The 22,710-nt window shown below is 36.3% G+C and overlaps 1 pseudogene across 1 annotated transcript in view; it reads right to left on the bottom strand.

Moving 5' to 3' along the window:
• LOC148107687 (small ubiquitin-related modifier 1 pseudogene) overlaps positions 1-21,531 on the bottom strand; it is a 31,160-nt pseudogene extending 9,629 nt beyond the window's left edge. The window contains exon 1 of the transcript XR_015721790.1: positions 1,723-21,531. The product of XR_015721790.1 is annotated as a small ubiquitin-related modifier 1 pseudogene (transcript). The remainder of the gene's footprint in view (positions 1-1,722) is intronic.
• Positions 21,532-22,710: the final 1,179 nt, after the last annotated feature.

The raw sequence follows: 22,710 nt of genomic DNA, 5'->3' as shown, positions 1-22,710 counted from the left end.
ACTTTGTAGGAAGAATGTAAAATATTTCATTGATATTTTTATATTAATTGGTATTGAGATAAAAATTTTAATATATTAGGTTAAATAAGATATATTATTAAAACTACTTTCACCTGTTTCTTTTAACCTTATTCAATGTGCCTACCAGATAATTTTAAATACATGCATGGTTCACATTATATTTCTATTGGACGGTGCTGGTCTATAAACTAGTGATCAGTCATAAGCTCTTATGAAACTATTTCTATGTCAACCTTTCATGACTATGTAGCATCATAAAATCTAGTCATTACAATAGCCTAACCAAAATTCCCTTTCTCCCTGATTTGCAAAGTAGATTATATTCATATTCAGGTTCCTTCCTTTCTGATACCTCCATTCAGTCTTAAAATGTTGAATAAATTTTATAATATTTCACCTCCTCTACCCTACCTCTGCCAACCAAGTTACTGGCCTTAAAATATTCATCTTTTATCTCTAATGAGTACTGTACATAGAGAAGAGGAGGCTGAGAATTTTTCCTAAAAGGGTGTCCAGATTATCTCTAACAAGCAGTATGTGGTAGTGTTAGAGTTTGGTATATAGAATCGAATACCCCTAGCATGAACCCTGCCTCTCATGCAAAGCGTTATAGCTCATCTCCCTTGTCTGTAACAAGGATAAATATTATTACCACTTAACATTAAGTTAATATTTCATTTAACTAATAGTTACTATTAAAATATCAATACCATATGCTGTTGTAAGGTAATAAAAGAAAAGCATTTAGAACAGGACCTGGAACTTCAATATTAATAAGTATTAGCTATTATCATTATTATTTTCTTTTCTGACTTGCTTCCTGAACCTATCATTCTTCTCTTCTATTTCTGGCTGCCCTATCGACAGGTTCTCTCCTTATTCAAGCCTGTAGCATATCTAATAAAATGTAAAAAATACAGAACAGCAGATGGAGCAGAAGGTCATTTGGTCTGACAAAAACAAAGAATTCCAAACACAACAGCCCATAAGAAAGTGTACTTCATCACATAACAGAAAGATTTCTCACTATGAGAAACAGAAACAGCCAAGCTAATTCTGGGACCCTGTAAAAGTTCTCTTCAAGGGACTGGACAGATGTTCCTCAAGCTTCCCTTTAATCATCTATGTTCCTGTCAAGGGATCCAACCCAGATGTTAAAATCTAGAACCTATCCCATTGACAGTACTCAGCAAATCTAAAATTATACATTCTTTGTGGCACTTTGACTCAGCTACTGATTCATGTCTGTACACCTAAAAAATCAATAAGCTCCCATCTGCAACTATTAGAGAGCCCAAGTTTAGTCTTTCACCACATTGTAATGCAAGTAAAAAATCTGTCCACTCTTACCTCAAGGCTCAAAAAGCAGAAGATATACAAGAAAAAGTCAAAATACTCACTTTGTCACTCGGGGCATACCAAGTCTCATGGACTTCAAGCAGATTCAGGGGGGAAGCTCTTTTACTTAAACCACAATCTGGGTCAGCTGAACCTCTCATTACCTTTTTCATATTCTGTCATACACTATAGACATTTGCATTATATATTTTGTTTCTTCCCCAATTACACAGAAAGTATCTTAAAGGCAAGGACTCTATCTTCCTGAATTCAAAAGTCTACAACCCTGGTTCTGACATACTGGATACTCAAGTATTTGTCAAGCTGGATTGAATCTATAGTTATAAAAAATATATTATTTACCTTTGTGAAGTCTTCAGTTTTTAAAACATTTTCATGTGATTTCAGGTGATTGTCCCAACAATCTGATAGTCACATCCAAGACCCAATCTCATTTTTCATGAAGTACCTTAACTTAAGCTCAGAAGTCAAAGTAATTCAAAATTATTCACTTTTGTATGTTTTAAATATGCAAACTTTAAGTCCAAGACTATACTGGTCATTGGTGACAAACCCAGAACTGCACTGAACTGTATCACACCACACCACACTAGAGCCTTTTTCAGAGAGAACCAGTAGAGGAAGGAGGAAGACAAAAGAAGAGACAGTGACAACATCAAGTTTGGGTAACTAAATAAAATTAAATTGCTTTTCACATTTCATTTTTCCTATTTTTTTAAAGTCTCAGTTTTATTTTCCTTCCAAATAGTTTCTTTCTGTTAAGTTTCTTCCTTTATTTTCACATAATTAATTGTATGTTCCTCATCAAAATTATACTCAATCTCAAATAAGCCAATCTATGTTTTAAAAGTTATGTAATTTTGTAAATACGGTTCTTTATTCTGTCTTAATGAGTGTATTTAACTATTCATTTGAATTCAGCAGTATTCTCTGAAATGGCTTTTGTTCAATTTTTATCTCTCTAAAAATAACCTACTATATAAGTCCACATTCTGCTGATACTCCCACTTAGACTCATGTGAGGAAAAAACCAGCAGTTTCTCTCTAGAAGTACCTACAATGAGCAATCAAATCAACATTAGCTGACATCCAACATTCTAAGAGCAAAGTTAACTTGCTACCTTTGTACTCCTGAGTTCATTTTTAGAATGTCCTATAAATCTATTTAATCAATGACTTAATGTAATTCACTCAATTTCTTTGAGTCTGTTTCCTCATGTATAAGAAAACTGGTCTAGGGCTTTGGAATTTCTTTAAGATCTGAAGAGTTCCGGAGTCTGGAGATATAAAACCGAGTTTATTTATCTTCTAAAAGTTTATTTCTTTTGTGTTTTTTTTTTAAGATTTTATTTATTTATTTGTGAGAGAGAGCAAGAGAAAAGAGAGAGAGGGCACAAGCAGGCAGAGGGGCAGCGGGAAAGAGAGAAACAGACTCACTGCTGAGAAGGGAACCCGACATGCGGCTCCATTCCAGGACCGCGGGATCATGACCTGAGCCAAAGGCAGAAGCTTGACTGACTGAGCCAGCCAGACACTCCTAAAAGTTGATTTCTTAAACTAATGCACATATTTGTATCTTTTCTACCCACTGTACTTGAAGGTAAGAACCATATATTTTTGTAACCTTATCCCTTTGAACATGGTGGTATATACCTATAGATATGTTTCATTTGCTCTTCTGCCTGAAATTGTTAAATTGTTAACTTTGGCAGAAGACTTTCTGAATTTCCTTACCTGTGATTCAACCACAAATAACTACAATTTTAAAACAAATTCTGAGAAAATAACACTGCAAAATTATGATTAGAATCCAAGTTAAGTTACTGTAGCCCAAGACTGATATTCAGCATAACTAACATCTGCAAAGGAGATGGCAATTAATTGAGAAAGGGAGTTTGGCCCCAAACCTTGCTCATAGCCATTGTTTTTCATAACCTTTATAGCCAATCCCTGACTGACTAACTGAAAACCAGACCTCAAAATGACATCCACATCCCTAGATCATAAAGCTACAGAAAGGAAACATGAGGGGAGCACTAACAAGAATGTATCTTTAACTTCTGATTTATCATAATAGAACTTTCTCCAATAATTAAGAGATTTACCAAATTTGTTTTTAGACAGGGTTAAAGTCAATTTCCTATTAGAGTAAAATTTAAAGAAATATTTTTGAAAACAATTTGAAGTAAAATTTGAAGAAAAACATAGATGTAAGGTTTTACAGATTTCCAGTCAACTTGTAATAATAGCAACATTAGCTCAAATTTAAATTTAAAAACTATTATCCCCCTAAGTAGTTTTAGCAGATGCCTGAGCCTTGATAAAAATCAATATTATGTTTGGAATACACGTATATCTGTAAAATTAAATATAGAAACAAGCTGATAAAAATCATTTAACTGTGTATAGAGTAGAAAAACTAAAAAGGTTCCGAAAAACTTAACGAAGAGTCACATATAATCATCACATCTGCATGCAGTTAAACATATGGCACTCCAGTTTCGGGAATCCTGAGCTCACCAAAACTTTTACAACTAAATTTGGGTTACTTGGGGTGAGGGAAAGAGATGCGAAAGGGGAGTGGAGCCTTTAAAAACCCCTATTTTGACTAAATCTGCAGCTGTAATTACAGCTGTTCTGAAGCTTTCTTGGAACTGCCTAATTACATTTTTTTTAAAATAATAACAACCAAAAGTAGGCTTAACGAACTGAAGAATGATAGAAGGACTTCACAGTTAAAAGCTATTTTTTATATAAAATTAATTTCCTATTGTTTTTGCTCCGCAACTAATACATAAAAATTGTTATATAAGTCCAAGAAGCTTTCTCAGTTTCCTTGGGTTTTGGAATTTTTAATTTTTTAACATTAAAAAGCACATTAGAAAGTACACTGCACTTCTTTCTTCTGGTAAATTTGCAGAAACTCTCATTTTATGTTTCTTCTCCTTCCCTATGCCATCTATTTTATGCAACTATGAGACCAATGACACCAACTACACATAGGTATGATATTAATAAACAGCACAAGCCTTTTGCTATCATTCTAAAATACTGTAGTTCCCCCTACTTTTCCACAGGGTATACATTTCAAGGCCCCCAGTGGACTGAAATCACAAATTGCACCAAACCCTATATATATACTATGTTTGTTCCTATACATGTATACCTATGATAAAGTTTAATTTATAAATTAGACACAGTAAGAAATTAGCAACAATAACTAAAAATAAAATAGAGTAATTATAATATGCTATAATAAAAATACCATGAATGTGCTTTCTCTTTCTAAAAATATCTTATCACCCCTCTTCTTGTAATGATGTGAGATGATACAATGCCTACATGATGAGATAAAGTGAAGTGAATGACACAGGCATTGTGACATAGCGTTAGGCTACTTACTGACCTTCTAACATCAGAAGGAGTATCATCTGCTTCTAGACTATGGTTGACTGTGGGTAACTGAAACTGTGAAAAGGAAAACTATGGGTAAGGGGAACTACTGTATTCTCTAATGGTATACTTACTGAAAAGAGTTAAATCATGCAGCAACACAAATGAAGTTATATACCTTTTAAGACTCACTTTGTGTTATATTTTAGATATGACTGGCATCTCTGTTAATTCCCTGGAATAACTATTCATTCAAAAAGATAACATTTGAAAATCACAACTCTGATTCCAGTTGAAGATGGTGACAAGATCCTGAACTCACCTCTTCCTAGAGGCATAAATGTACATCTAAACATGAAACAAGTCCCTCTGAAAGAAATCTAGAAACTAGCTGAGTAACTACTACACATAGGACAAATAAAAAACATAACACTGAATGGGTAGGAAAGGCTGAGAAACACTTTCCATAAACCCCACTCCCGGCACAGCAACATACAACTGGGAGAGAATTCACAACTACCAACTTCTCCCTGAAGAGTAAAGATTTTCTGGGGTGCCTGGGTGGCTCAGTTGGTTAAGCATCCAGCTCTTGGTTTTGGCTCAGGTCATGATCTCAGGGTCATGAGACTGAGCCCCACATGGGACTCCAGTGCTGAGATTCTTTCCCTCTTCCTCTCCCTCCCCTTCTGTCCTTCCCCTGCTGGTGTGCCCACTTGTGTATGCTCTCTCTCAAATAAATAAATAAAATCTTAAAAAAAAAAAAAAAAAGACTAAAGGGTTTCAACCCAATATCTAGTGCCACTTTTAAGACTTCCAACTCAGATGGGCCCCCAAAACATCTAGCTCTGAAAGCCAATGGGGCTTGTGTCCACAAGACCCAAAAACTATAGCAAACAAAGAAATAGTTCTTGGTGGGCTCCACAGACTCATGGCTATGCCCCCAAGGCTCAGCACAGAGACAACAGACAAAAGTGCCCACCTACCATTCTTTTCTGAAATAGGCCTATTTGCATATCTTAAAAGGTGCAGCCTGATGGCCAAGTTTCTCATTTAACACACATCTAGGGACAGATTGTAATCCTCTCCTGAAACCAGGAAGGCCAGTGGGCACCATCTTTGCATTCTCTCTCTGCCCAGCTCCCACTCACTGGTATCTTCCTGAAAGGAATTTATGTACACATCCAGTGCTGGCTTTTGCAGCTGCTGCCCAAAGGACACACCCCTTGATAGTCTAACTCTGATGGCCAGCCAGGCCTGCATTAGCAGACTCAACAGGATTGTAGCAAACAAATAAATAGTTCTTAGGTGGCTATCTCCCCAGGGCTCAATGCACAGGGAACAGACATAAACACCCATCTCCCAGTCATTCCCAGAAAGAGACCTATTTACATACTTAAAAAGCTGCTGCCAGAGGATGAGACTTCTAATTTAGTACACATGTATAGAGAGATGTCGATCCTCCATGAAAACTGGGAAACCAGCAGACACCATCTCTGCTTTCTCCCAGGAGATCACAACAAATCACACATAGCTTCCTGGAAGAAGACTGTACACACATCTGGCACTATGAGTACTATGGCTGCCATCCAGGGAATGCACTCCTTGATTGCTTGGTTCTGGCAGCCTGCAGGGATTGCACTCACAGGTCCCACAAGACAGTAGCAAACAAAGAAACAGTTCTTAACTGGCTAACCCCCAGGGCTCAGAACAGACAGAGGAGACAGAAACACCCAGATCCCAGTTTCCCTAGAACACATCTACTTGCATACTTTGAAAGCTGCTACCTGAGGGTCCAGCTTTCATTTAGCCTGCATACAGGTGGATGACTGATCCTCCACTTGGGGACAGAAAGATTTTTGCATACTCTCAGCTGCTGGGAGCCATGAAGATGGCAGCTTGGACAATTACAAAGCTGTGAGAGACAACCAAGAGCTGGGCCAGGCTGGGGCGCCTGGGTGGCGCAGTCGTTAAGCGTCTGCCTCCGGCTCAGGGCGTGATCCTGGCATTCTGGGATCGAGCCCCACATCAGGCTCCTCCGCTGGGAGCCTGTTTCTTCCTCTCCCACTCCCCCTGCTTGTGTTCCCTCTCTCGCTGGCTGTCTCTCTCTCTCTGTCAAATAAATAAATTAAATCTTAAAAAAGAAAGAAAGAAAGAAAAAAAGAACACAGATCAGAGCAGAAATAAATGAAACTGAAACTATAAAGACAATAGAAAAAATAATGAAACTAAGAACTGGTTTTTTGAGGAGATAAACAAAATAGACATTTGGCTAGACTAACCAAGAAAAGTGTGAAAGAACTCAAAATTATAAATGAATAAGGAAACACTACAAATGGTATCACACATATATAAAGGAATATAAGAGACTACTACAAACAATTACATACAACAAATTGGACAGCCTAAGAAAGGGACAAATTCTTAGAAATACACCAACCTATCAAGACTGAATCATGAAGTAATAGAAAATCTGAACAGGCCAATTACTAGTAAGAAGATTTAATCGGTAATCAAAAACCTTCCTACAAAAAAAGTCAGGACCAGATGGCTTCACTGGTAAATTCTATCAAACATTTAAAGAAGAATTATTATCAATCTTTTCAAACTCTTCCAAAAATTTGAAGGGAATATTTTCAAATTCATTTTATGAAGCCAGCATTATCCTTATAAACAAAACCAAGCAAAGACACTACAAAAAGGAAACCTACAGGACAATATCCCTGATGAATATGAATGCAAAAATCCTCAACAAAATATTAGAAACAGAATTCAACAACACATTAAAATATTCATACACCATGATCAAGTGAGTTTTATCCTTGGGATGCAAGGATGGTTCGATACAGGCAAATCAGTAAATGTAATACCACACACAAAATGAAGGGTAAAAATCATATGGGGGACCTGGGTGCTTAGTTGAGGACCCAACTCTTGATTTTGGCTCAGGTCATGATGTCAGGGTTGTGAGATCAAGCCCACATCAAGCTCTAACACTAGGCATAGAGCCTGCTTAAGATTCTCTCTCTCCCTCTGCCCTTCCCCACCTACCCCCCCCCCAAATCATATCATCTCAACAGATGAAGAAAACATTTAACAAAATTCAACATTCTTTCATGATTAAAAACTCTCAACGAAGTGAATGTAGTGGGAACATACCTCAACATAATAAAGGCCACATATAACAAATCCATAGCTAACATCATACTCAACAGTGAAAAGCTGAAAGTTATTCTTCTAAGATCAGGAACAAGACAAGAATGCTCACTCTCACCACTTTCATTCAACACAGTACTGGCAATCCTAGCCAGAGCCAGTAAAAAGAAATAAGACATTCAAATTGGAAAGGAGTTAGTAAACTCACTATCTGCAGATGACATGTTATATATAGAAAATACTAAGACTCCACCAAAAAACTGTTAGAATCAATCAACAAATTCAGTAAAGATGCAGGATACAAAATCAATACACAAATATCAGTTGTGTTTATATACACTAACAACAAACTAGTAGAAAGAATAAATAAGAAAATCCCATTCACAACTGCATCAAAAAAATACTTAGGAATAAATTTAGCAAAGGAGGTAAAAGATATGTACATGAAAACTATAAGGCTGATGAAAGAAACTGAAGACACAAATAAATGGAAATCACAAATAAATCTGTGCTCACAGATTAGAAGAATATTGTTATAATGTCCAAATACCCTAAAGCAATCTACAAATTCAGTGCAATCCCTATCAAAATTCCAACGGCATTTTTCTGAGAACTAGAACCAATAATCCTAAAATCTGTACTGAACCACAAAAGACCCCAAATAGCCATAGCAATCCTGAGAAAGAACAAAGCTAGAGGCCTCACACTTCCTAACTTAAATTATACTACAAAGCTACAGTAATCAAAACAGTACAATGCTGGAATTAAAACAGATATACAAATCAATGAAACAAAAGAGAGAGCTCAGAAATAAACTCATGCACATACAGTTAATCAACTCTTGCATATATGGTCAATTAATATTTGACAAGCCAAGAATATACAATGGGAAAAGGATTGTCTCTTCAAGAAATGGTGCTGGGAAAACTGGACAGCAAGAGCCAAAGAATGAAATTGGGCCCCTATCTTACAACACAGACAAAAATCAACTCAAAATGACCTGAAACTGTAAAACTTTTAGAAGATAATATAGGGGGTAAGCTTCTTGACATCAGTCTTGAGAATGATTTTTTCAATTTCAAAACACAAAAAGTAAAGGTGACAAAAACACAATAAACAAATGGGACAATACCAAACTAAAAAAAGCTTCTGGGCAGCAGGGAGCAGCAGCAGCTCTTCCTACCCATGAGCCTGTCCCTGTGCTTCAATAAAACTACCATTTTGGGGAAAAAAAAACAAAAAAACAAAAAAACAAAAAACTAAAACTTCTGCACAGCAAGGGAAATCATCAACAAAATGAAGAGAAAGCCTACAGAACGAGAAAAAATATTTTCTAACCATATACTTGATAAGGGTTAATATCCAAAATACACAAAGAACCCATACTACTGAATAGCAATAAATAAATAAATAGATAATTAAATACATCTGATTTAAAAACTGACATTTTTCCATAGAAGACCACAAATGGCTATCAGGGATGTGAAAAGGCAGGTCAGCATCACTAGTCATCACCAATTGCAAATCAAAACTATAATGAGATACCACCTCACACCTGTTAAAATGGCTATCACAAAAAAAAGAAATGTTATTTAACAAGTGTTGATGAGGATATGGACAAAAGGGAACCCGTGTTCACTGCTGGTGGCAATGTAAACTGATGCAGCATACCATGGAGAACGTATGGAGGTTTCCTCAAAAAATCAAAAATAGAATTACCCAAATGATCTAGACATCTCTCTTCTCAGTATACACCCTAAGGAAATGGAAACAGGATCAGTGCACTCCCATGTTCACTGCACTATTATTCACAGTAGCTGAGATACGGAAACAACCTAAGTATCCATTCACAGATGAATGGATAAAGATGTGGGGTATATATATATATATGCATATACATATATGTGTATATATGCAATATTATTCAGCCATGAGAAAAAAAGAAATCTGCCATTTCCAACAATTTGAATAAATCTTAAGAGCATTATACTAAGTGAAATAAGCCGGACAGAGAAAATACTGCATGGTATCACTTATACATGGAATCTACCCCCCGCCCCCCCCCAAAAAAATCAAACTCATACATACAGAAGGTAGAAGAGTGGCTGTCAGGGACTGGGTGGTGTGGGAAATAGGAAGAGGTTGGTAAAGGAGTATAGACTTTTAGTTATCAGATGTACAAAGTCTGAGAATCTAATAATGTAAAGCATGGTTACTATAGTTGATAACACTGCACTATATAATTACTAAGAAAGAACATATGAAGTCATGATGTATACTTTAAATATTTTATAATATTTGTCAATTATACCTCAATAAAGCTGAAAAAAAAACTAAAAAAAAAATCACAAATCCATGGAACTTTTTAAATAACTGATTTGTTAATTTTTAAAATGTCCTAAATGAGATTTTGCATTGCATGTTTTTATTTCTCTCCATGGGTAGCAGGAATCTCTATAAAAACATCAAGAATAAATGAAAAGAGGCACCTTGATGGCTCAGTTGGTTAAGTGTCTGCCTTTGGCTCAGATCAGGATCTCAGGGTACGCAGAGTCTGCTTCTCCCTCTGCCCCTCCTGCTTGTGTTCTCTCTCTCTCTATTTATAAATAAATAAAATCTTTTTTTAAAAAAAAAGCAAAAGAAGATAATTGAAAGATATGAAGGCTATAAAAGATACTTCCCAGAAAATAAAGCAAGCTATGGTAGTGATACTTGTATCATATCACCAAATGTTACAAATGGAGGAGATTGAGATTTAAGAAGCATAGTAATATATGAGGTAGAAAAGATGCTCACCAGTGCCTTACTATTTAGTTGTAGATAAATCTTATCTCTAACTTCCTCTGAATATCAAAAAAAGAAAGCCACATTATGGAAATATTCGTGATATTCTGCAAACAAAAAAAAATACATAGCTTTCTCATAACTTATGGAAAAGTGCTTAACTATGCATGACAATAGTAAAATATTGATTATATCTGACCCATTTACCCTCACAGCTTCACAGTAAATCAAATATATTTTTCACAGTTATGGTAAGTACATCCATGTAGAAATAGCAGATATGCCATTCTTCATATATTTTTTTTTTCCAACTCAAGCTGTTTTGAAAAGTACAAGGTCTATGGTGAGCTTGATTAGGAAAAAATGAGAAATTTGCCTTTCCTTCTATATTCTGAAAAATTAGAATGAAATGTCCCAATAATCCTAAATATGGTGGCCAAATATTCATACTTTCTCAATGTCTGGATAGGCCAAAGTCTTCTTTGGATGCTAACTAAGGCACCCTTGTATTTAAATTAAAAGCTAAGTAAGCATTACAAAAGGAACACAGGAAGCCACAAAGCAAGAGGCAAACTATCAGATAATAAAAGGATTTATGCATTCAAAGAGGACAAGGATAATTTAATTTCAAAGCACAGATTATATTTACAGGAGAATGGATTCACCTATAGTCAGAAAGTACCTCATAAAGGCAAAGAAATCACTTGAAGCACCAAACTCAAGAATAACAATGTTAAAGTACCGGCTGCTAGAAACCAGTAATGCATTAAATAGATACAAGAGAAGAGATGATCCATTTCGTCACAGGCTGAGCTCCCTGAAAGCACAGGTAGGCTTTGGAAGGTTAGCCGCAAATACCAATGTTCACAAACCAGCTATCAAAAATAATTTCATTTGACTTCTACTAGAATCATCACAGAAAGACACGGCAAAATAAAAAAAAAATCAATTGCAATTTAAGTTGAAGATGTGTCATTATCTAAAATACCTGCTACAAAACTCTATTTGAATCTCCCTTCCAGCCATATGTCTACTTTGAAGCTTTTCGTTATCATACACTACAATTTCCTCTACTGCAGAGCACCTACATAATAGAATCCAAAACACAATACGAAGAAGGCAGGAAGCAAAGACTAAGAGAACTTTCTGAATCTACAAAATACTTAATTCCTTGTTCTTAATAGTTTCATAAAGATATTACCTCTGAGATCAAGAGCTAAAAGGGTCTAAAATCATGACCCGGATAAAGGGCCCTTATAGTAGTGGCGGGGGTGCAGGAGGAGAAGACTGGAAGAGCCAATGATAGAGAAATCTACTGTGTAGACAGTAAACACCTGAGAATTTTGCATTGGTCCTCTCATGTCCTTGACTGACCCCCCACAGCTGCTTCTCCTCAAACTTCTTGAAAAAATCTGTCCAATGGCTACTTAGCTACAAGATCAATTTTCTGAGAGCCATCCTTGACCAACTAGTCCCCAAACTAGTTGAACTATGCCTAACACCTTCTGCTAATGCCCTATAAATTCTGCCATCCTTCCTCAAGTTAGAACTCTCCTTCAGAACATTTTCTAATACAACCTCATGCTCACAGTGCTCTGGTTAATTTTCTTTCAAACTATGAGAAGTTCTAGGAGGTCAACATAGCAGGAACTGGCTTCAGTTTTTATTTTCTTGATGGGTTTCAAGTAACTGTGGGCACTACTATATATATATCTCCTATATATAATCACCAGGGAAATAGGCAACAGAAAAGCAATGCTTCTATTGGTCATTTAAAAAAATAATAAAGACAAAGACAAACATTTATTAAGCACCTAACTATACTGCTATGCACTTTTATGTAACTGATTCTATTTAATCTTCATTACAACCCTTGGAATAAATATTCTTATGTTCATTCTACAGATGAGAAATCAGAAACTTAGTTTAAGAAACTAAGTGGCAAACACAGGATTTAAACCCAAATATCCCAGGGCAATTCTTTCCACTTCACAAAGCCACCAGCTACATTGCCTTAACTCCAATTATTGTCTATAAGAAAGAACGGCAATCTTTTTGAGCTCCCTGTGTTCTGTTAGGTCTACTTACTTGCTTTTTCAATCTTTAAGAAAGCCTCTATGCTTTAAATTTTTCTTCATGTAATTCTTCTATTGTTTTCACTTCTTCCTAAACACTTACCAAAGACCCTTAAGTATCTGTGTCTTACAGCTGTCTCCCTTCAGTAATGTTAAATATAAATTTAGAGTTAAAACAATTGTACTCAATCAAAATTTCTTTAGTGGGTCTGTATTTTATGGATACTTCTCAGATTTTTCTCTATTTTTTCACATCACAGCTCAATAATTAGACTCCATTAGCATTATTGTAATTTATATATTTTAACCAATTAGAGATGATATTGCACATAAAATATTTTTAAAACCCAGGTATTATACACGCAGATTAATTAACTTTCTTTAGGGGAGGAGGTCATTTTGGCGGGAAAAAATGCCAATAAAATTGTACATAACAACAGACTTTTGCATTACCTAGAGCTAAAACATAATAAAATAGTAACTCTCATCTCAACAGACACACACACACACACACACACATATGACAAAATCCAATATCCATTCCTGATTTGCAAAGTCTCTGCAAACTAGGAATAGATGAATTTAATCAATCTAATAAAGGGTATCTATGAAAAATCTACAATTAACATCATACTTAATTATGAAAGAATGGATGATTTCCCACTAGGATTAGAAGCAAGACTAGAATGTCCTTTCTCACCATTTCTGTTCAACATTATACTAGAGGGTCTAACCAATGAATTCAGATAAGGAAAAGAAATAAAAGGAACACAAATTGGAATGAAAGGAGTTAAAACTCTCTTCATTCACAGAAGACATTACTGTGTAGAAAATCCAGTGGAATCTACCAAAAAAAAAAAAACCCCAAAACCAAAAAAACCCCAAAAAACAAAAAAAACTAATAGAACTAAAAAGTGAATTTAGCAAGGTTACAGGATACTGTAAAAATCAACTGCATTTTTATATATTAGCAATGAACAACTGGAAAGTGGAATTTTTTTTAAATTATGCTATTTATAAGAACATAAAAAATATAACACACTTAGGGATAAATGTGGCAAAATCTGGGAAAGATCTATATAAAAAAAACCATAAAACACTGCTAGAAGAGACTGAAATTCTAGAGGTAACTGGGTAGCTCAGTTGGTTTAATGTTCAATTTCTTGCTTTCAGCTCAGGTCATGATTTCAGGGTCATGATATCAAGCCCACAACAGGTTCCAAGCTCAGCATGGAGTCTGCCTAAGATTCTTTCCCTCCAGACGGGTGGCTCAGTCATTTAAGCATCTGCCTTCCGCTCACCATCCCAGGGTCCTGGGATAGAGTCCGCTATTGGGCTCCATGCCCTGCGGGGAGCCTGCTTCTCCCTATGCCTGCCTCTCCCTGTGCTTGTGTGCTCGCTCTCTCTGACAAATAAATAAAATCTTTAAGAAAAAAAAAGATTCTTTCCCTCTCACATCTCCTCTGCCCATCCCCCCACACATGCAAGCACTCTCTCTCAAATAAACAAATAAAATCTTAAAAAAAAAATACACTGAAAATCTAAATAAAAGGTGATAATTTATTCACGAATCAAAAGACTCAATATTGTTAAGAGGTCAATTCTCCCCAAATTAATCTATTGATAAATGCCAATTCCCCCAGATTTATGTATAAATTCGGTGAAAATCCCAGTAGGCTCTTTTTAGACATCTGCTTCTAAAACTCACATAGAAATGTAAAAAACCTAGAACAGTTGCATCATTCTAGATCCAATCAGATGAGAGAAGACACACAGAAATTGAAAAAGGAAAGTATAAAGAATCATTAACTATAACAGGGATTGGTATGACAACAATTAACTACTGAGAAGCAAAGAGAATACTAAAGAATACAAGAGCAGCTAATACTTCCTAGGGCTGAGACAGGAGTGCCTAAGCAAGAGCCTCTCCCAACTCCCTAGACGTTCCAGGGCTGAGATGAGACCTTGTTGAAGAGGGCACAGTCCTATCTCACTGAATGACAGCTAATTGTTCTGGTGTCATGTCAGTAGGACTTGCTGGAAATCTGCCTTGCGCAACTTGCCAGAAATCCATTCATAGAGGGGAACAAATTAGGGAATCAGAAATAACCCACACATATATGATCAACTGAGTTTTGACAAAAAGCGTAAAGACAACAAATCATTATGCAAAAAAAATAAACCCTTATCCAATTTTCACTTCACATAAAAAACATTAACTCTAATACATCATAGTACTATTCATAAAACCTAAAACCATGGGGCACCCAGGTGGCTCAGTGGGTTGAGTGTCCAACTCTTGATTTTGGCTCAGGTCATGATCTCAGGGTCCAGGGGATTGAGCCCCTTGTCAGGCTCCCTGCTCAGGAGGGAGTCTGCTTGTTTCCCTTTGCCCCTCCCCCTGCTTGTGCTCTCTCCCTAAAATAAATAAATCTTAAAAAAAAAAAACTTTCCAAAACAACAACAAAAAAACCCCTAAAACCATAAAACTTCCAGAAGCTATCCTAGGGGAACACCTTTGTAAACTTGCATTAGGCAAAAATATCTTAGCTACAAAAACATGATCAATATAAGAATAAATTGATAGCCTGAACTTTCATCAAAATTAAAAATTATTATTCCTCAAAAGATACTGTTAAAAGAATAAAAAGACAAGTAGGGGCGCCTGGGTGGCACAGCGGTTAAGCGTCTGCCTTCGGCTCAGGGCATGATCCTGGTGTTGTGGGATCGAGCCCCACATCAGGCTCCTGTGCTAGGAGCCTGCTTCTTCCTCTCCCACTCCCCCTGCTTGTGTTCCCTCTCTCGCTGGCTGTCTCTATCTCTGTCAAATAAATAAATAAAATCTTTAAAAAAAAACAAAAGGATAAAAAGACAAGCCACAATCCAGGAAAAAAACCTCTGCAAAGTATGGAATCAAAAATATAGAAACAGCATTCAAAACTTAAAAAAAAAAAAAAATCCAAAACTCAATAATGAGAAAACCCAATTAAAAAAAAAAGTAAAAGATTTGAGCAGACATTTTACCAAAGAAAATATACAAATGGTAAATAAACACAAGAAATGAGTTTCTTAGTCATTAGAGAAATGGAAATTAAAATACAAGGAGATAATAGTATACACCTATTAGAATAGCTAAGATTAAAACGAATAACCCATACCAAATATTGATAAGATATAGAGGAACTGCCATCAAGAACAAAAAATCATAAGCCACTTTGGAAAACTATCTGGCAATTTCCTAAAAATTTACACACACACCTACTGTACGATCCAGTCTTTCCACATTTAGGCATTTACCTAAGAGAAATGAAAATATACGTCCATACAAAAACTTGTATATTAATGTTCATGGCAGCTTTACTTGTACGAACCAAAAACTAGAAAGAACCAAAACTGTCCATCAACAGGTAACTGGGTAAACAAACTTAGGTATTATCCATATGTGTCACTTATGGACACATATGCTGGGGACTCTGCATATGAAGGAATCGTTCAATATATGTTTTGTGATAAACAACAAAATTCCTTTAACTATTCCTTTAACATGAGCACTATGCTAAGCTTTTTCAGTAGAGGGCACTCAAGGGACACTGAAGTAAAAAGAGGCTCCACACCAGTTTACAGTAGGGACTTGGTGGGAAGTAGCGTTGGACATGTGGGTGAGGACTTCTAGTGGAGTGCTGTCCCAGTCACCTAGAAAACAATCCTCCTGCGACTCTGAAGCCTCCGCCTGATAATAAGCTGTCAACATCCCTCTGCACATGGAAACCAGAGCCCCTGGGTACTCTGAAAGACTCCTGCCAGTGCCAGCACCTTTACTCCCCCTCTGTGAGCCCCCATGCAGACTGAACACAGTTGTCTTGGCCCTGATGAACACACACCCCTTACACAGAGTTCCTAAATCCCTTGGAATTTCTTGATAGGAGCATCTTTCATTCTAATGAGGCTACTCTTGCTGGGTTCCTGGATAGCTTCAACATAGGGGCTGGCCACCAGAAAGACCAAACCCAGATTATAAGCTTGGAACTTTCAGCCCCATGCCCTATCCTCCAGGGACAAGAGGGGCTGGACATTGATTTAATAACCAATAGTGCCTATGTGATAAAGCCTCCATTAAAAATCCCTAAACTACGGGGCCTAGAGACCATCCAAGTTGGTAAACACATCCATGTGCAAGGAAAGTGGCACACTTCACTCTGTGTGCTCAGGAACCTTCTGGACCTCATCCTATGTACCTCTTCACCTTGCTGTTCATCATTATCTTTAATTATACCTTTGTAATAAGACGATAAACATACGTGTTTCTGAGTTTCTGTGAGCCATAACAGCCAATTATCAAACCTGAGGAGGAAGTCATGGGATCCCCCCAATCTGTAGCCAAGTCAGACAGACGTGTGGGTTACCTGGGCACCCATTACCTCCAACTGACATCTGAAGTGAAGGGTAGTCTTGTGGGACTGGACCCTTAACCTCTGGGGTCTACGCTAACTACTCGGTTGGTATCCTCCAAGAATTAAAGAATTGCTTGGTGTGGAAAACCCACACATCTGGTGTCAGAAGTGCTGTGAGTACAGGAAATGAGTTTTCCTTTAGAGGGCCAGATACAAGGAGGCACTAGCAACACAAAGATAAAAGGTCCCCATAATTAAGGGATTTCTGTTCTATCATATTTATACATAGGCAAGAAATCAAAATAAATAGTTGTGTTAGATGGCATTACTAAATGGCATTATTTCAAACTGATTCCAATAACAACCAAAACCAAATATAACAATCGGTTTCCAAATGATAGTAGCAAAATACTTCCTTTCTTCACAAGAAAATTTTAAGTCCAATTCCTCCAGTGTCAAACTGAAAAGGACCATTCCTAAGATAACATTTACAAGAGAATAGATGGAAATATGTACAAAGAATCTTGCAGATCTGTGACAGAGTTAACATTTTGCCCATATCTGTACCAGGCTCAATAACCAAAATCACCCCACCCTTCTGAACACCAATTCTTGTTTTTAGTCATTGCCTTCTAGCCCTATCATTCAACGTATTGTTGACCAAAATGAAGAAACTTAGGTATGTAAAAGAACAGATATCGAAAACAGGTAATCCGAAAGAAAAAAGAAAAGAAAAGAAGAAAAAAAGAGGAAGGAAGGGAGAGAGGGAAGGAAAGAGGGAGGAAGGGAAAGGGAAGAAAAAAATGCATATCAAAAAATTTTGAAAAATGCTGACTCTCATCTTAATCAAAGAAATAAAAACTAAAATAAGAGATCTTTTTAATCAACTGAGAAATAGTAAAAGCTCAATAATACCCAGTATGGAGAAAATGTGAGGAAAAGTTTATAAATTGGCACAAACTTTCTGAAGGAAATTTGTTTCTGTGAATCAAAAATCTAAAAAATAATTCAATCTTTTGAGCCAACAATTCTATCTCAAGGACTTAATACTAAGAAATGCACGCAAAGGATTTTATTAATACATATGCTATATAATATATATGCCTTGGATACTTATATTTTTAAAAAAGCTCCTCAGGGAATTCTTTTTTTTTTTTTTTTAAGATTTTATTTATTTATTTGACAGAGAGAGAGAAAGCACAAGCAGGGGGAGCAGGCAGAGGCAGAGGGAGAAGCAGACTTCCCACTGAGCAGGAAGCTGGACATGGGGCTCAACCCCAGGACCCTGGGATCATGACCTGAGCCCAAGGCAAAAGCTAACCGAGTGAGCCACCCAGGAGCCCCTCCTCAGGAAATTCTTATGATCACCTGGTTTAGGGAACCATGCTCTAGAAAATGAAATCTATGTAATAAAAGAACAAACATCTAATCAGCAACTTCTGTAAGCCCAGCACTATACTGACAAAATCATTATCATGTTTAACCAAAACACATTAGGACCTGAAGGCCTGTTTTGAAAGCTCCACATTCCTAAAATACTGATAGTAAAAGCCTTAAAAGGAATTTTCACACAGTTATATTCATTACCTCACTTAACAAGATTAATGTTCTGTGTTACCTGTAAGGGCAATTTCTAGTTACTACATCAAAATGTCCCATTAAATTATATTACAAAATGGAAGCTAGTCTCAAAATTAGATAAAAATGACATTTTAAACAGAATAAAAATTAGTTGAGTATCCATGATATAACAGAATAATCAAAATAAATTTCATAATACAAATGTCTTACCAAAAAATACTGAGAATCTTACCTTAAAGATTATAATTACCTGGATCATTAAAATCTATAAGAGAAAATGTCTATATCAGGTATATCTGCAAGAAGGAAATGTTCTATACCTACACTGTCCAATATAATAACCACTAGCTGTGTGTGGCTACAGAGCACTTAAAATATGGCTAGTGAGACTGAAGGGAAGGCACACTAACATATTGAAGCTTACTCATCCAATTTTAACATGTATTAAAATAAGAGGAGTGTATCTTTGGGGGGAAAAAGTGTAAGTGAAATAAAAGCCTAGAAGACAATCTAGACTAAGTTATTTTCATATTTACATTAGTAAAAGGGCAATTTAATCCACCTCTTTCATTCCATGAAGATACAAGCAAAGGCAACTCTGAATTTCTTCATGTCCAGCAAGGACTAAGTAATTTTTCATTGCTACCGACACAAAAAAAGGCTTGAAATCACTAACTGCAAGAGAAAAGCACTGATGACTCATTCCCTTAAGTTAATCATTACAACTTCACATAACTAAGTAATACAGATTTATTTAGCAGGACAATTAAACCCTTTGGAATTTTATTTAAGGTACCTTCACTAAGAAAAAAAAATACAAGACATTCTATCTATTAGTACACTGGTCATAGATTCAAATTTTGGTTACCAGAACTTAAAAAACTAGAGAAGCTTGTTCTCTGTCTTTTATGAAAAAAAGGGTCCCGCTATAGATAAGAGTAATACAGAAAATAATTCACAACATATTATTAACAAGGGCCAAAGGCACAACTTCTGATACTTCACCCCAAAAGGTTAAGCGAAACTCAAAGAAAAATGATACAGGAGAAGCTATGGCTGAAAACCCATGGCAACAACACCCCTAAAAATGTCTGAAATCAGCTCTCCAGAATTTACTACCTATAGATTAATTCACTTTTTTCAAGAAAAAAATTTGTGCAGAGAATACTAATTGCCAGGAACTACACTGAGCACTGGGGATAGCGCTGAACGCGAACTTAGTCACTGTTCTTAAGAGGAGTCTATGATAGGTCCAATATAGTCTAATTCAACAGTAGGTTGAAGGCAGTACTTCTGGGTTCCTCCATCTAACATCTGTTCTTGGCTGACAACATTTAGCCTCAGATTGGTGTGCTTTGTCAATACCTAGCCTACTCATAACCTAATTTTATTCCTTTCCTCTTTCAGATTCTAGAATAAACATCTACTTCAGAGATTCTGCTTTGACTTTTTTTTAAAGGTTTTTTACAAACACTTTGTTTATTTTAATGAAGCTGGTACAGACAATGTCCATTTAAAACCCATATCACAGGCCAAAAAGTACAAATAAAATTTAAAAGAGCAGTATTGTTATATATACTTCTGCATGAATAACTTTATTAACCGCTAATGAAAATTAGAACTTTTCTGGATCTTCTGACAAGACTTTTTCTTTTTTTTTTTTTTTTTTAAAGATTTTATTTATTTGACAGAGAGAGAGACAGCCAGCAAGAGAGGGAACACAAGCAGGGAGAGTGGGAGAGGAAGAAGCAGGCTCCCAGCGGAGGAGCCTGATGCGGCGCTCGATCCCAGAACTCCGGGATCACGCCCTGAGCCGAAGGCAGACGCTTAACGACTGAGCCACCCAGGGGCCCTGACAAGACTTCTTTTATCTTAAAATGTTTTCTCCTCAGTGAAGCCATTTTTGGAGTTAGTCATTACTCTCACCATCTCTGTCATCTCAACTCCGGCCTGATACTTCTCTTCTTTCAGTCCAGACCCGCAAATTTTAAAAGTAGCTTCAGGTTAAGGAAAGGTCATTTTCCACAGTTCAGCTCTCTGAAAAACTTCCATTTCCCACTGAAAGTCATAATCCAGGAATAAAGCAATCACATGCTAGAACTTCAAGGCCAACTAGAAAGTCATTATGAATACTCACATTGCCTGTGAATGCAATGCTGGAAAAGGTGGCCTCTCTGTGCACATGTGTAATGTTTTAAAAGGAGAGGGCAATATGAAGGGGGCTGAAGTTTGATCACTAAAACTCAGCACAATGAAAACAAGTGATAATGAATAAGAGGCACTAGAATTCAAATTACCAGATGTTTTAAAGAGATGGGAGTGCAGGTTTTCAATTCCATTTTGAACACCACATTACAGAAGAACTACTTTTAAAAATAAAAAAGGATTGTGAGTAAAGAAAAAAATAGAAAGAATTATCTAAATTGTTGAATGATCCCGTTTGTTCCTGATAAACTTCAATCACATCTTCTTCTTCCATTCCCAGTTCTTTTGCAGTGTGATTATCAGCAATTCTCTGACCTTCAAAAAGAAACCTGATTGAATTCATTGGAACTCCCTGTCTTTGACAGCACAAGTCTGAGTTTCTTGAGATGTGTTGTCATCTTCACTTCGAAGCAAATCTCAATGCTATCCTGTCCGATGACTTTGAGTTTAATGTATTCTCTTTCCCTCTTACCCCCAAGTCCTCAGTTGACGGTTTTGCCTCCTGGTCAGACATGATGAAGGTGGCTTCACCCAGCGTCTCTGCATAGTGGCTTCGGGTAGGCAGAACCGCACTGTGGAATTTACAATTTCCCACAGCACAATACCACAGCTGGAGGGACTTCTGCCAGGCACTGCACCACTCTACTTTGACTTTTTAACTTTCAGAGATTTCATGGTATTCAAGCTTTTCTAAAATTTTAATTATATTTATAATTTTTATTACAAACATTATCACTTTACAATCAAAATTTCTCTTGTATTTTCAATTTAATTATCACAATTTATATTTTCCTTTAACAGATTACAATGATGAACACTAGCCAGCCTTAAAACTAATGAGTTCTCAATTCTTCATTTTTAAAATGTTGAAATGTATCCCTTTATTATGCAAACATACTTTTCCAGCATCATCTTTATGAAAATGAATAACTTAAAGTTACTTACATGTCATTCAAGTCTGAACCTTGACACTCTTCCCCTCAGAAAGAAAGAAAAAAGAAAGAAAGAAAAAGAGAAAGTCCTCCATTCATCAAATATTTGTTGACCACCTACTATGTGTCATGTGCTATTTTAGGTGCTCAGGATATCTCCTGAAGAGTTGGCTGGAAGTGTTGGCTTAGTGTCCTTACCCCTGGCTCCATTCCAGTTAGCAGAATCCTGCTCTGGTATATGTATCCCCTCTTTTGCAGGCCACAGGACTGGCCCCAACTATGAGAAGTAGCTGCTCTCAGAACATGAAAAGGAGGCAGCAGTTTCCCTGGTTTTAGCCAGGCACTCAAGTCTTTTTTTTTTTTTTATAATAATTTTTTATTATATTATGTTAGTCACCATACAGTACATCCCCGGTTTTCGATGTAAGGCTCGATGATTCATTACAGGCACTCAAGTCTTTAACAAAGCCTAGGCACAGCTCAGGCCACGTTCGGTTAAGCATTTAATAAATGTTTTGATGAAAAAGAACTCATGGAATTTCATTCTGGTAAGAAAATAGTCAATAAACAAATACAAACACATGCATGTACACACACACAAAACAGTGGCATATATAAGATGATATGATAAAAAATAGATATTTATTTTAGACTGAGTGATCAGGAAGAGGTTATATGAGGCTGTCAACTAATCTCTTTGATAAAGTGTCATGTATAATACTATCACTCTACAAATTCCAGTTTTTAAGTTAACAATATGTATGAAAAGTACCAACCTATTGATTGACAGACTAGGTGTTTTGTAAAGCATCTTCT

This window comes from Ursus americanus, chromosome 26 (assembly GCF_024610735.1).
Source record: "Ursus americanus isolate L20-20 chromosome 26, mUrsAme1.1.p, whole genome shotgun sequence".
Classification (NCBI taxonomy): Eukaryota; Metazoa; Chordata; class Mammalia; order Carnivora; family Ursidae; genus Ursus; species Ursus americanus.
The sequence above is the reverse complement of the archived record's forward strand: the minus strand, read 5'-3'. Positions and strand labels throughout refer to the sequence as shown.